The sequence below is a fragment of the Mustela nivalis genome (genome assembly GCF_964662115.1).
Source record: "Mustela nivalis genome assembly, contig: HAP1_SCAFFOLD_259, whole genome shotgun sequence".
NCBI lineage: Eukaryota > Metazoa > Chordata > Mammalia > Carnivora > Mustelidae > Mustela > Mustela nivalis.
The window spans coordinates 1,059,390-1,065,667 of record NW_028136381.1 but is presented as its reverse complement, the minus strand read 5'-3'; the positions used below and the strand labels follow the sequence as shown (position 1 = coordinate 1,065,667).

At 55.0% G+C, this 6,278-nt stretch overlaps 1 long non-coding RNA gene across 1 annotated transcript; it reads left to right on the top strand.

Annotated features, from left to right (window-relative positions):
- Window positions 1-3,202: 3,202 nt before the first annotated feature.
- On the top strand, window positions 3,203-4,124 carry LOC309857037. Its single transcript, XR_014307446.1, has 2 exons — window positions 3,203-3,654; window positions 3,895-4,124. It is a non-coding gene; the product is annotated as an uncharacterized lncRNA (long non-coding RNA).
- The last annotated feature ends 2,154 nt before the right edge of the window (window positions 4,125-6,278 follow it).

Here is a 6,278-nt window from a genome sequence, read left to right as displayed (position 1 = left end):
GGTTCAAGCGGTAAGCCTGGTTGGCACCTCTCAGCTCCCTTGTGGACGCAGATGTGGGGCAGAGCAGGTCCCAGACCAGGACAGTGGGGCTGTGGGAGGGAAGGGACAACTCAGGGATGGCAGCCACAGGCCAGGGTCCTAGGAATTCTGGATGATGAGGGAAGGGATGGGGGTCACTGGAAAGCACTAGCCTCCTAGAGACTGCTGAGAAGGAGACTATGATATGTCGACCTGATTTCATCTCTTGTACCAAAAAGAACAGCAGTTTTAATTTTGAGAGAGAAAGTTATTAGTGTAAAGAATTTTAAATGTGGCATGATTTTAAAGAAAAAAAAAATGGCTCACATGGAAAGAAGTATTTGGCCCTAGTGCTGGCTTTGTTTCCTCCCACTGGCTCAGGGTCGTGCTTCTGGGCCTGCAGAAGGGTGACGGGACCACTCTCCCGACCCCAAAACACACTCCCACACAAACACCAGAGACCAAGAGAGACTTAATTATGGTTATGGAACCAAAGAGACACCTTATCAGCTTTGTAGTATGAAAACAGCCATCTGGGAGGAGCTGGAGAGGCAGAGGGCCTGGCAGGGCGCCAAGCTCTTCACATTGTCAGCGACAGACAGGACAGACTGACTGCTCCTAGATGTGTGGGGATCAGTGTGCACAACGCAGTTCTCCTCCTGGGAGGCAACGGCGCTGTCCTGCTGCAGATATGGGTTTACTCTTGCCTTGTTTTCAGATGTTCTCTCTCGGACATGGGGGCCACCCCTCTTGTTTGTTGGCATCTTCTCTGTGCCTTTATTTGCCAAGACCTGCTTCTAATGTTCACTGGAGAACAGCTTTTCTCCATTACAATCCATTATCCCCAAACTCTTAGGCAGTGTTATGGATATCGGCTTAAAAAATTACCTGGAGTCACCCCCACCCCTGCCAACCAAAAACAAAACAAAGCAAAAACCAAATAGCCAGAGGATTCCTGATAAAATAGAAACTAGTTCCCAAAGAAATCTCATCTAAAAATATAGCAATTTCCGCTCTCCCCTCATTGTAGGAGGGTGTACTGGAGGACAAACTGGGACCTACATCCAGGTGACTGTCATTTCCAATCCCTCTTCTGTGTTATTCCCTGGAATTACTCAAAAATAGGTAGAAAAACCAAATCTGTGACAATAGAGAGGTGGGTCTTAAAAAGAAATGTGCATATAGGTAGGTCTTCCCAGCTAGGCAAAACCATTTTCTGCACAAATAATTCAGGTAAGCCAGGATAAAAGGTATATCGATGATGAGGGAACTCAGGACAAAGCCGTCTGGGCTGGGTATTGTTGCTGATGGATCTTAAAAAGATTGTGCTAGAAGATTCTGTGAGCTGTCTCAACTGTGTCATTATTCCCTTGATCTCTGAAGTGCTTTCAACTCCCCAGAATGGAGTGTGGGGCTTCTGGAAGGGCTGTGGCGGCAGTTCAGTGACTGGGGCTTCCTGCCCAGGGCTACATGTGACCCCATTAGAATGGCCAATGAGGAACAGATCCTGTCTGCCCCACATGTGCTTGATCTCATTCTCCATGGGCAGCAGTGAGAATTGCATAACGGCATTATTAAGTATCCCAGAATAACAATTAATTCTAATTAGCCAATAAAATCTTAGTGCACTAAAATCTTGATGAACCAGAACTGAGATAGCCAGAATTGCCATGTTGTATTGCACTCTTCAGAGAAAGAGACAGAGCAAGCAAGAATGTAATCTAAAACCAAATTATAACAGAAATTCCAGGCGACGTTCTGGGACTGATATATATCTATGTTAGTCTAATACTACTCTCATCTGTAATGCAGGACACACTCAAATCTGCCTGTGCGGACTTGGCTTTGGCTGCCTGGCCCCCTTCATCTGCCAGGTCCAACTTGTCCTCACCCCTCCCCATCCTGGAGGTGCCAAGTTTCCTGCCTTCCTCATGGAGGTCCTCCCTCCCAGCCTACATTTAAGCCTGGGTCTAAACTGCTTGTTCTCATTCCAAACACTGGGTTGCAGGCCTGGCCGTGATTCTCTGATCTTTGTTTTCATTGTCTTGTACAAGTACACCACTCCTGCCATATATAGTGATTAGGATAAGACATACCTCCCACCCGCACCCCCCATTCCAATACCCAAGCATCCCATAGTCACAGCCCCTAAATCTCAAGAAACACTAGCGGTGAGGTGGGCGGGCACCTCAGGAGGCGTGGGGTGTGAGGTAGCTCTGGGACACCCTCAAGGTGGGCAAACTCTGAACAGGACGGTCCCTGCAGCCCCATCCCGCCTATCTCCCACACAGAGGGAAAAGGAGGCATCACTCTGACTGCTCACCTTGGACTGTACAGAGTCTGTTTGACCATGGCCAGCACCTCCTCTCCCCATTATTGTCCAGGTTAACATGGCAATCTTCCCTTCGCCCCCCTGACACTGGCCCTTCTGTATGGCACACTGGGCAGTTAGTTCTGGCATTTCTGACCACACCTCTACCACCCACTTCCTGGACTGTGAATCACCATGCACCCAGGAGGGCCATCAGAGAAAGGCTGTCCTTTGGAGGGCAAGGTGTCAGAGCTGGGGCTGGAGCAAAGGTGGTGAAGCCAAGCAGGCACCCCTTGCCTGGGATACCCCAAGTCACATCCCAGGGCCAGTTGCCCCATCTAAAAGTGAAACTTTCCCACAGTCCTTTCTGGTGCGGAGTCTGTCAGTGAACTGGCCCCCATGGGTCTCCACCCACTCCTCCTGACCTCATACCCACACAAAGTTCAAGAGGAGCTCTTGGCGAGAGAGACCCCCTCAGATAAACGACCTTCCCATCAAACAATACCAAGACCCCAAAAGGCAGCAAGGACCTTCCTCGGCCTCGGGTGTTTAGAACCCAAATGAGCTAAAATGATTGATCAGTGGTACCGAGGACATTAAAGAGTGCCCCGTCCTAAGCAAGTTCAAAAGCACATTAGGCGTGGGCACCTGGGTGGTGCAGTCAGGCATCTAACTTAAGTTTCAGCTCAGATCATGGTCTCAGGGATTGTAAAATCAAATTGGGCTCCCTCTGCTCCCCCCCATCATGCTCTCTGTTTCTCCAATAAATAAATAAATAAATAAATAAATAAATAAATAAATAGATCTTTTTTAAAAAAAATCGTGTGTTTATTTAGGAAAACACAATTCTTGTGACGTCCTTGTTAGAGAAGCCTTACGCTAAAAATACAGAACTGCAAGCACCGTGCGCGTGGCGGCCTCACTTAGATGCACAAACCCAAACACCAGACCTGGACGTGCCGCGCACCCGCAGAGCGGAGCGCAGTTCTGCAGCGACCCAACACGCTGCCGCAGAAATGGCCCCGCTCAGGTGCGGGTCCGTGCATGCGCAGAGCCTAAGGCAGGCGGACGGACAGACGGCTGGGACGGAGAAGCTGTGAGCAAGGGCAGAGTGTGGTGCCGGAGCCGCACAGCACCCGCGGCTGTCGTAGGGTGGGGGGAGGCCGGCGCACCCGCGAAGCCGCACAGCGGGGCTACTCAGAGACGTTAGGGGACGGAGAGCGAAGCCTGCGCGCCCGCGCGCCAGCACGGAGACACCGGCGGCAGCGGAACAAGATGGTGGTCGGGAAGGCTGAGGGGTGGGCCCTTTGTAGGCGGAAACCCAGGTACAGCGTGTGCCTCCTAACTGGGCGGGCCAAGAGCCCTCCACTTGAGTTGCCCGGTGCACGCGGGGGTTCCGCGAGCGACTCAGCGTGCGGGTGGAGAGAGGCGTGGAGGACGGCGCTGCGCAGGCGCAGTGTGGCGGCAGGCCCGGCGCATGCGCGGACTGTGGACCAGCCACCGAGGCCGGCCCTCGGTCCCCTGGCGTGCGTTGCCAGTCTCCGTCGCCCGTTCCGCTTCCGCAGGTATTTATTGGTGCGTGCAGCGAGGCTGCCCCAGCCAGGAGCCTGCGTCCAGGACCAGCCCCGCCTTTGAGCCTCAGGGTCCGCGTAGGCCTATGACGCCATCGGGAGGCGACGGGAAACCCACGCGTCCGTGCCCTGTCACCTCGCGAGAAGGAGACTCCCGCTTCCCGCGAACGTGGCGCGCGTCTGGCTGTCGGGCGGTGGCCACCGGCGCCTTCCCCTCCCCTGCTGTCCCCGCCAGAGAGCGGCCTGAGCTTTTCCCGGGGGGCGGGGAACGGGCGGGGGCCGCGGTGGAGGCGGCCGTCTGCGTGTTTAGAAATGGGGTGGGCGGCCTTCTCCCCTCAGGTTCTCCCCCGCGTTCCCCTCATTCTGCTTACGTTCCCCTCAGATTCTTTTCCGCGTTCCCCTCACATTCTCCTCACGTTCAGCTCATATTGTCCTCACGTTCCTCTCTCGTATCCTCCACGTCCCCCTCACGTTCCCCCTACGTTCCCCTCTCACGTTCCCCTCACGTCGCCATCACCTCCCCCTCACGTTCCCCTCACGTTCCTCCTCATGTTCTCTTCAGGTCGCCATTATCTCCCCCTCACATCCCCCTCAGGTGGCCTTCATGTTCCCCCATGTTCCCCTCATGTCGCCATCACGTTCCTGTCCCGTTCCCCTCACACCCCCTCACCACGGTCCTCTGGGAGCCTGTCCCATGTGGGGGTCTTGGAATTCGATTTTATGACCAGTCCTTACCAGCCGCTTGGTTGAGAGAAATATGTCCTCAGTCTGTTTTGTGGTGGTTTCTAGTCGCGAGTGTAGACGAGCATTCTAAAGGATCCTTTCTTCACCCTTTGCCTTCTGAAGCGGTGGACCTGTGCAACCCGCGTGCGGCCCTTGGCCTGCTGCTCACCGCCTCCCCCAGGGAGCTGTTGTCACCCGTGAGCCCTGGGTCGAGGTCGCAGGTGAGCGCGGGGTTTGTTACCTTTTCGTCTCCATTACTGCCTCCGAAGGGTTAATTGGAGTTGGCGGGTCGCGGCAGAAAGACATGCTCAGTATATGACGGGTGTCAAAGTAACGACACTGTTCTTTTGTATCCCCTGTAAGAGGGGCGAGGTGTCAGAGGCCACAGCTTCCGACAGAGTCCGTGCACCCGTGAAGGAGGGCCGTGTGCTGCCCGGGCCAGGACCTCCAGCCCCAGCTCGCCTGCAGGGACGGGTGTCCTAGTGATGCAGGTCTGCCCAGGTCTGCTGGGCTCCTCACTTTTGCCATCGCCGTGCTGTCCCCCGTCGCCTGGCTCTCCTGCATCGCCGTGCGCGCCCCCATCGCCTTGCTCCCCCCTATCGCTGTGGTCCCCCCATTGCCGTGTGCCCTCTCATCGCCGTGCTCCCGCCTATCGCAGTGCTCTCCTTCATTGCGGGGCACGCACCCCCACCATCGACTTGCTCCTCCCTATCGCTGTGCTCTCCCTCATTGCTGGGCTCCCCCCCCACCCATTGCTTTGCTCCCCCTCATCGCCTGGCTTCACCCTGTTGCTGTGCTCTCCCTCGTCGTTGTGCTCCCCCCATCACCATGCTCTCCCTCATCACCGGGCTCCCCCACATCGCAACCCCCACCCCCGCCGCCATCACCGGGCCCCCCGTCATTGCTTTGCTCTCCCCTCATTGCATTGCTCCCCCCCATTGCTGGGCTCCCATCTCCCTGGTGACCTTTTGTGGTCTCTCGGTTCTCCCTCCGCACTGGGAGCTGCACTTCATATGGCATCTCTCTGTACCCTTTCCTGGTCCTGGAGAGGGCATGGGTCTCTCCTCTGTGGGCACACTGTGCCCCAGTTACTGAGGCCATTGTGTGTGTGTGTGTGTGTGTACACGTACGCTGTGTCTCATCTATACTCCAGCCTCTGTTCACCCAATGCCCGGAGCTCACAGACACAGTAAACACTTGTTGCCTGACGAGCTGAGTGGATGAGGGAACGAGTGTAGTTTTCTGAGTTTTTGTTCTGCTCAGTACAGGACATAGCAGCAAAGCAGGCAACTGCAGAGAGGGAAGCAGCTGTTGGTGTGGTCCAGACAGCCTCCAAGACCATAGCACACACGGCAAAGGTGTGACTCGGTTGGTGGTGCTGCTGCAGAGGAGGGGAGTTACTTGACAAAGAAACGGTATTTACGTCTTTTTTAAGATCAGCTCGGTTGGGGTATAACTTACGCAGCCACTTTACATGTACATTTTGACGAACTCCAGCACATGGGAGCACCCATGGAACCACGACTACAGTTAAGATCTGGAACTTCTTCCTCACCAGAGATGTTCTCATGAGCTCCTTCCCAACCAGTCCCTCCTGCCTCAGTCCCAGGTGCCTCCGATTCTCTTGTTCTCCCTGTGGAGAGTTGTCCTGTGGT